Raw genomic sequence first — 9,938 nt, 5'->3', positions numbered from 1 at the left:
AAGATCGCCAAAAATACTCAGCATCATCCTCATGAAGGACGCTGGACTGTTGCAAAGCCCCTGTGGCATTCTGTTATACTCGTGCAGGCCTAATGGTGTTGTGAAGGCGGTATACTTTTTGTCCTCCTCATGCATGGGCAAGTTATAAAATCCAGACGTGAGGTCCATGGTGCTGAAGACAGCATTACCGCCAAGGGCAGCCAAGCAGTCCGATTGATGGGGCAAAGGATGAGCATCCTTGATAGTTCTTGCATTCAGCCATCGAAAGTCTGTGCATATCCGGAGGTCGCCATTTTTCTTCCAAACCATCACGAGTGGAGAAGCATATTCACTCATTGATTTCCGTATGATTTCCTGTTCCTCCATCTCGGTGAGAACTTGGCGCAGCTTTTGATAGTGGGCTGGCGGCACTCTGCGATATGGAAGACGGAAGGGACGGTCGTCAGTGAGGTGGATCCTATGGGCAAAGCCCTTGGCTTCTCCACAGTCAAGATGATGCTTTGAAAATACAGTGGGGGAAAAAAGTATTTAGTCAGCCACCAATTGTGCAAGTTCTCCCACTTAAAAAGATGAGAGAGGCCTGTAATTTTCATCATAGGTACACGTCAACTATGACAGACAAATTGAGGGGAAAAAATCCAGAAAATCCCATTGTAGGATTTTTAATGAATTTATATGCAAATTATGGTGGAAAATAAGTATTTGGTCACCTACAAACAAGCAAGATTTCTGGCTCTCACAGACCTGTAACTTCTTCTTTCAGAGGCTCCTCTGTCCTCCACTCGTTACCTGTATTAATGGCACCTGTTTGAACTTGTTATCAGTATAAAATACACCTGTCCACAACCTCAAACAGTCACACTCCAAACTTCACAATGGCCAAGACCAAAGAGCTGTCAAAGGACACCAAAAACAAAATTGTAGACCTGCACCAGGCTGGGAAGACTGAATCTGCAATAGGTAAGCAGCTTGGTTTGAAGAAATCAACTGTGGGAGCAATTATTAGGAAATGGAAGACATACAAGACCACTGATAATCTCCCTCGATCTGGGGCTCCACGCAAGATCTCACCCCGTGGGGTCAAAATGATCACAAGAACGGTGAGCAAAAATCCCAGAACCACACGGGGGGACCTAGTGAATGACCTGCAGAGAGCTGGGACCAAAGTAACAAAGCCAACCATCAGTAACACACTACGCCGCCAGGGACTCAAATCCTGCAGTGCGAGACGTGTCCCCCTGCTTAAGCCAGTACATGTCCAGGCCCGTCTGAAGTGCATTTGGATGATCCAGAAGAGGATTGGGAGAATGTCATATGGTCAGATGAAACCAAAATATAACTTTTTGGTAAAAACTCAACTCGTCATGTTTGGAGGACAAAGAATGCTGAGTTGCATCCAAAGAACACCATACCTACTGTGAAGCATGGGGTTGGAAACATCATGCTTTGGGGCTGTTTTTCTGCAAAGGGACCAGGACGACTGATCCGTGTAAAGGAAAGAATGAATGGGGCCATGTATCGTGAGATTTTGAGTGAAACCCTCCTTCCATCAGCAAGGGCATTGAAGATGAAACGTGGCTGGGTCTTTCAGCATGACAATGATCCCAAACACACCGCCCCGGGCAACGAAGGAGTGGCTTCGTAAGAAGCATTTCAAGGTCTTGGAGTGGCCTAGCCAGTCTCCAGATCTCAACCCCATAGAAAATCTTTGGAGGGAGTTGAAAGTCTGTGTTGCCCAGCGACAGCCCCAAAACATCACTGCTCTAGAGGAGATCTGCATGGAGGAATGGGCCAAAATACCAGCAACAGTGTGTGAAAACCTTGTGAAGACTTACAGAAAACGTTTGACCTGTCATTGCCAACAAAGGGTATATAACAAAGTATTGAGAAACTTTTGTTATTGACCAAATACTTATTTTCCACCATCATATGCCAATAAATTCATTAAAAATCCTACAATGTGATTTTCTGGAATTTTTTTTCTCATTTTGTCTGTCATAGTTGACGTGTACCTATGATGAAAATTACAGGCCTCTCTCATCTTTTTAAGTGGGAGAACTTGCACAATTGGTGGCTGACTAAATACTTTTTTTCCCCACTGTATATCCCGATATTTCTCCAGCAATGTCACAAGTTGGAGCTTGGTGGAGGGGCTCGCTTCACAATGATCAATGTCGACATTTCCTAGACCAGACTTCTGCAGTCTGTCTTTCAGGTCACCGTTGTCGTCCTGTTTCACATGAGTCACTCCAACAGAGCCAGCATCACTCTGACAGGAACCCTGGAACAGTGTGAGATCTTCAGCTGCAACACAAGTAGAGACGTCCGCAAGCTTGCTGTTCCTTTTCAGTGTGAGTGGTTTGTCTGAGATATTAGTGATTTTCATGGGAGTCCAGCCATCTCCCCATAGCGGTGTTAGTGTTACCACTCTCCCCACCATAATTCCCCGAGGCACACACCTGGAGGTTGTAGGCTCCACCATAACTGTACTCCCAGGTGACTTGGGTATATTACTTGGCAGTCTTCCCCACAGCAGGTACTCTTGTTTGGGAAGGAGAGTCACCGCCTGAGTTAGCTTCACTGTCCCTACTTTTCCTGGGACATCTTCACCCCTCCATCTTGTGAGACTGGTCATCATTTCTAGAAACTGTTCGCCATCTGGAGACCCTTTTGTGTTGCTCAAGATAAGTGTCCAATAACTGTTCTCGTTTTTCAGCTGATGCAGTACACGTTTCAACATGTTGGTGCCTACTATTATGTCGTCTTTCTGACCAGTGATCACCAGAACTGGGACCATGCACTTGACCCCATACAGACTTAGTTCCATGTCATACATGCACTTGGGGCGCACTTGTACTCCTCCACAGCCAACAAGGATGATATGCTGTGAGAGTTCTTGATGTGGGGTCAAGACGCTATCCGATAGTAGTCTCTGCTCTGCCTCTTCACTTATCGTGCAGGCCATTGAGCCTGTATCGAGGAGCCCTTGCAACTGAGCACAGCCATTAACTGTCACCGGTGCGTGAAATAACTCACTGAACGTCTCAACTCTGTGAATATTCTGAACAATTACCGTGCAATTATCAGACATTGCTTTACAGACATTGACATACATCTCCTTCAATTCTTCACTTTCTTCAAGGGTTGAATCTTCAACGCTCACACATCCCCTTTCCGTATGTGAGCTATCTAGTTTAAACTGGCTCCAACTTGCTCAGAGTTAGGTGGTGTGTGCGCTAACTGTGGCTGAGCGTTAATTCTTGGCCGGCGCTGTTGGCATTCTCTCTTCCAGTGGCCGGGCTTGTAACAGCCCATACAGAGGTTCGCCTGTCTACAGTGTGCAGTAGTTGAATGTTCGGCAGACTGACAGACTTTACATCTACTCTGAACAATGGCTGCTGGCCCCCTGCTTGGTGGCACGACTGCTGTTGTGTGTGCCGTCTGCTCTAGCACACGGTTCAGCAAGCCAATGAGAGACTGCATGCAGATGCTCTCTGTCTGAGGAGAGGATGGAAGCCCCATTGCCTTTGGGTAACCAGTAAGGTCTGTTGGGTTTTCAGCAGCGACTGTCTCTGTGGTTAATGCCTGAGCATGTGCACCAATGTTCTTTGGCCGATAAGATTTGGCTTGACACATTGTTCTAGCCTCTCTCTGATGTTCAACGAGGTGTTCCTGAATCTCATTTGCTGTCCACTTTTCAGCTGTTTTGCACTTTAGGACACTTGCAAGAGCGGGGTCGGGACAGTGTTTCACCAGCATCATTGTGACTTCGTGAGAGGGGTCCTCAATGTTTCGCCCCTGCCTTCTCAGACACTCATCTGCGACATCCACAGCCTTGTTCAAGCGTATCCAATAGTCCATGGGACTTTCTCCGGCCAGAGGAATTGTGTTATAGAAATCTGCTAAAGGCATAGAGGAGTAGGTTAACTCACTGAAATGTTGTTTCAGAATATCAAAGACGAGCTTGGAGTTCTCAGCTGGCTGCAGCGATGGCATACTGCGCAGGGTAACTTTAACAATGTCTCTAGCCTTTCCCATTAGTCTTGACATTATCTCCTGGGAGTGCTCTTGCGGGTGTACACCCCTCTTATTCAGGTAAACGCTCATAATCTCTTCCCACTCATGCACTGTGTGTTTGTCTGTTCCATCACCCCTGAAGTACGGCGGCTCTTTGACATCTGTCTTCATGACTAACTTTACTCCTGTCATGTTCAAATCAGACTGTCCATATCCTAAGTTCAGGCTAGGCGTAGGAGTGGTTTGGTTATCTGCACTACCAACAGATCTCTGTAATTGGCTAGCAATGTTCTCTCCTATTTCATGAGCTAACTGTGTGATGAGACTCCCTAGGTCTGCAGAACTCACATGTGAACTAGACACTGGCTGACGTGGAGAATGTTCATCTGTTTGGGTGTGAGTGTATGAAAATGCAGGACAGCCCACTGAACTAACGCTGCTTGCAATGTCTGGAGCATCTCCTAAGCTACGCATGTGTGGTGCGGGGGAATATTCATCAGTGCGTAAGCGTGTGGACGAGAGTACAGGTCTGCCTAGTATACCAGCACCCCTAACCGGCGTGCTCTCCACCCTACTCATAAACCTGCCCCTCCCCAGGCTTACCCCTGCAGCATCTCGACACTAAATGGTGTCTGCGCATCCTTACCATCAGTCATTTTTTTTAAAAATTTGAAAGTTGTAATAGACTATGGTAATGATATGTGAATCACCAGAACATGTAAATATGAAAAAAAAAAAGTAAAATGATAGGAGTAGCTGAGGTAAGCAATTAAGAGCTACAATTTACACATTAATGTTTGCCCTTATACTTGTCAACGTTCCGAAGAGGTTCCTACTCGTCACAGCAACCACCGGCGATCACCCTGGCGATGATCTGAAGCGAAGATATCCGGGTCACGGCACCAATGTAGCCGGCGCGGTCTGCTCGTCGCCGACTACTGCGTTGTGTTCCGGTGCACTGAAGACAAGACACTGGCGTACTTGAAGGCATTTTATTGTGTACAACCCTCTCAATCTGTTCAACATCAAGGAGAGAAAATTTTCAAAACTCTACCCTCGACCAGAATCCGCCTCTCTCAGTCGAGTACAATGCAGACTCAGTATAATCACATTCAAAAATACAAGGAATAAAATACAACATAATTGGAAAATAAACATTGCATCTGGTGTATATCTTATGTATGTGTCATATTGCATGTTATCTCTGCCAAAAACTCTGAGCTTTTAGCCTTTACATTAATACTGTGCAACATGACATAAACCATCTTTCAAATAGGTAATACATACAGTAATATGCACGAAGCAACATGTAATCCTTCACATTTGAGCTTTTCAGTGCCATTAAACACTAATCAATACATGAAAACATTTTAAATGAACACATATTTTTAACCTGATATAGGGAATACATACCTGTTCAACATCAAGGAGAGAAAATGTTCAAAACTCTACCCTCGACCAGAATCCGCCTAACATAAAAAGAACAACGTGGGCTTCGTCACAAGAGGATAGAATGACGATTGCTAACTTACAGCTAAACAAAACACGAGGTTAGCTAAGTTAGCAATTTCTCAAACTCTCAAAAATAGCTAAATTCACGACACAGCTTGATTAAATGTACGTACACTCATCATATAATATACATACAAGTTACTATGTGCACTGAAACGTTTTAGTTTTAACAGGTATATCAAGTTTATATCACGCCGAAGTGAACACATACCTCTCTCAGTCGAGTACAATGCAGACTGAGAAAAGCATGACACCCCTCCGTATATAACCAAACCAACACTCTAGAGGGCGCACTTACACAACTAACTCTCCCAATATCTGTAGACTACACGAAATGCTGAACAATACAATATTTTGGTGAAATCAACTCACAAAATAAAATAAAAAATAGAAAATGAACGGTTGCAAAAATCTGTAATTCTTTGACCTGTTACATTTGCATTAAGGCCTACTGTAGCTCTGATTGGCTATGGTGCACCGGTCTGCGTAGACTCCGGTCCAGGGCGAGACATGTGTTTTTATTAGGTTTTATTTTTACATTTATGTCATTTAGCAGACGCTCTTATCCAGAGCGATTTACAGTTAGTGCATACATTATTCTTTTTTATTTTCATACTGCCCCCCCGTGGGAATCGAACCCACAACCCTGGCGTTGCAAACGCCATGCTCTACCAACTGAGCTACCTCCCTGCCGTCCATTCCCTCCCCTTAAGTTTAGGCTTTAGCTCAGAAATCTTAAGGTTAGGCATTCACTCCGAATGGTTAAGGTAAGGGTTAAGGTTTGGGATAGGCTTAAAACAAAAATCTCAAAAACAACTTTCTATTGCTGGATTTGAACTTGCAACCTTTGGAATCTGCCGTCCCTGTCCACAACACCTACGCAAAACAGAAACCTAGTTTAACGTAACAGCACTCACTGTTGCCCCTAGTGGCCGGTTTCCCCATAATCTCCCAACGTCCTCAGACATGGGATGTGTTAAACAGCTGTAGTAGGAGTGGCATTTCAAACAACAACATAAATACGCGCACACACTAAACGCTGCCTGTCTGCGTCCACCAAGGTGAACTTGATCATAGCCCGAGGGCCTGTAGTTCTGAATATAGGCTGCAGCCATGTGAAGGTGTTATTAATCGCATCTGCTACAAGACCATGGTGCTTGCCTACGGAGCTGTGAGGGGAACGGCACCTCCGTACCTTCAGGCTCTGATCAGTCCCTACACACAAACGAGGGCACTGCGTTCATCCACCTCTGGCCTGCTGGCTCCCCTATCTCTGCGGAAGCATAGTTCCTGCTCAGCCCAGTCAAAACTGTTCGCTGCTCTGGCACCCCAATGGTGGAACAAGCTCCCTCACGACGCCAGGACAGCGGAGTCACTCACCACCTTCCGGAGACATTTGAAACCCCACCTCTTTAAGGAATACCTGGGATAGGATAAAGTAATCCTTCTACCCCCCCCCTTTACTCCAAAAAAAACAACAACAACAAAAAATTTCCCACTGGCTATAAGGTGAATGCACCTATTTGTAAGTCGCTCTGGATAAGAGCGTCTGCTAAATGATGTAAATGTAATTAATTAATGAGGAAGCCTGTGCCTCCTCGCTACGGAATGGGAAATTAGTCTTCTTCCAGTCTAAAATACCCCCACTGAGAACTAGACACTGTTCAATTATGAGAACAGTCAAAGTGAATAAATGAGGAGACAGCAACTTCATGAAATACTTTGCAGTGCTGAGATAATGCCATTTATAATTGCTTCATACAGAGACTTGACTTTTTTTTGTCATTTAGCAGACACTCTTATACAGAGCGATTTACAGGAGCAATTAGGGTTAAGTGCCTTGCTCAAGGGCACATCGACAGATTTTTCACCTAGTCGGCTCGGGGATTAGAACCAGTGACCTTTCGGTTACTGGCACAACGCTCTTAACCACTAAGCTACCTGCCACCCCTCCAGATATTCATCAGGACTTTACCTTGATAAATGTTATATTTTAGTTATTTTTGTATCTCTCTCTCTCTCTCTCTCTCTCTCTCTCTCTCTCTCTCTCTCTCTCTCTCTCTCTCTCTCTCTCTCTCTCTCTCTCTCTCTCTCTCTCTCTCTCTCTCTCTCTCTCTCTCTCTCTCTCTCTCTCTCTCTCTATATATATATATATATATATATATATATATATATATATATATATATATATATATATATATATATCTGTCTCTTCTCTCTCAGTCCCTCTCTTTCTCTCTCTTTCTCTCATTTTCTCTCTCTACTCTCTTTCACAGAGGGGTCCCTAAAAAGCATTAAAACTTAATGATTGTTATTTTATTTGGTCATGCGTTTTGCTGGAATATCTGTTTGACATTTGACAGTAGGTTCTACAGTATCTGTGTAATTATTCGATCAATAATAGGCCTACTGTGCAAAGAAAGGCTGTCTATTCAGCTGCTCTATTCAATAGTGGGGTGTGTAGAGTCCTCTATGCTTCACTGTGTGTAACAGAAGGCATAGCAAAGCCCACACAGCTCAATAACTTACCCATAGCCTTGACTCACACGGAGTATTTGTCCAATCAGCATTGGAGAGAGAGAATATTATATTGACTGCAAGGATACAAGATTTAAATACAATTAAATTAAAATATATTGACTTTAGAATTTCATCAACATACATTATGTCCCTTTTAGAAGAGCGTGTAAGCAGACATCGTTCATATATTTGGATTTATAAGACAGCCATCACCACACAATGTTCCCTTCAGAGTCGATAGGAGGGGAAGAAAAGAGGGTCTGGAATATAGTCATATATTAAGCCTCTTGTGAATAAACCTTCAAGGTGTACTGTGCTATGCTTGTTCAATTTGTACCACGGCATCTGAATTTGAACCGCCAGCTTTTGATTGATTTAGATGTATTAATTTATTCTGTGTATTATTGCCAGGGCTTCATAAGGGCCTCCCTTTCTTGTTAAATTGGCTTTACTAAATATATGAGGTAATTCATCACTGGGATTATAGACGGAGAAACTCAAACTCCACTCTCGTCTGTGTGTGTGTGTTTGTGTGTGTGCGTGCGTGCTTGTGCGTGCATGCGTGTGTGTTTTAAAAGCGGGTAATTTGTGGCAGACAGCCCATCTTCTGAAAAGAGCCAGTATGACAGGGGCCATTTTGACAGAGTCATAATAATGATAATGACGCTCTCATCGAGGGGCCACAGTCCCATCATCATCAGAGTGCTGCCTGCCTGACATTAATATATGCAAGAACAAGTAACTGGATTAGAACACTGGTCCTGTAGGGGTTTATATCACAGCATTGTGAGCACAGACATCCCAGCCCATTTCCTTCTGTCACTACAAATCATAAAGATCCTTAAGGAAATTGAACTACGTTTTGCATAGCAAGTGGAACTACTGTGCTAATTCAAGTGGATCTATTAAAACGTTTTACATGGCAAACCAACCACTCCAGGCATGTTCACTGCTTTTGAATATGGCTGGTAGGTTTTGATATGGTGCACTAGTGCAGTCACAGTGACATAACCTGGCAAGCTGCGACAGAGTGGAGTGTTCTAGTGTTCTTGGACTGTTCTAGTTGGTTGCCAATAGTGTTTGATTAGAGAGAGCAGCACAAAGGGCCCCACTCCACTGACTGATCTCATTAACCTTAAGGTGCTTGTATTTATCCCCAGGCACTTTCTGTTCCCCTTTTCCTTATATGGTATTGCCCCGGCCCCCTAGAGACACACACACACAATTTATGGTTCATTGTTGCTAATTGTAAATTGTAAATTGATTCACCCTTCCTCCTGTCTCTCTCTAATTTTATTTCTCTCTCTTTCTCTCTCTCTATCTCTCGCTCTCTCTTCTTCAAACTGCTTTGTGTGTTTGTTTGAGTCCATGTTGGAATGCTAGCTGGATGATGACATGTCGTCCAGAGGATGTTTGTTTAGGTCACAAGTTTCTATGTCAAACATCTGCTTCTCATAGAGCTACCAATGAATCCCATTTCCTAAATCCCCTGTCATGTTTAGAGAGAAGGATTAGCTTTGTGTTGCCCTGGAAACTCCCCCCACAGTTGTGTTTGATAGTGTGTGTGTGTGTGTGTGTGTGTGTGTGTGTGTGTGTGTGTGTGTGTGTGTGTGTGTGTGTGTGTCTGTCCTCCTGACTCCACAAGCAGAAAATCACTTCAGCTAATATCAAACAACTGTCTGTGAGATCAACTGTATGTCCTCTACTGACTGGAATAGGTTTGAGATGTGTTTCTGTGGTTTTAATTAGCCTGCATGGGAACGGCTGGCTCCTAAATATCTGAGCTAATCCATCAGCTATGCAAATCGTGATTCCAATTTAGAGAGATGCCGTCCAGAGGCAGTTTCCATCATGGCTTTCTTCTTCATTCTTTTTATTTTCTAATACAG

The sequence above is a fragment of the Coregonus clupeaformis genome, chromosome 29 (assembly GCF_020615455.1).
Source record: "Coregonus clupeaformis isolate EN_2021a chromosome 29, ASM2061545v1, whole genome shotgun sequence".
Classification (NCBI taxonomy): Eukaryota; Metazoa; Chordata; class Actinopteri; order Salmoniformes; family Salmonidae; genus Coregonus; species Coregonus clupeaformis.
The sequence above is the reverse complement of the archived record's forward strand: the minus strand, read 5'-3'. Positions refer to the sequence as shown.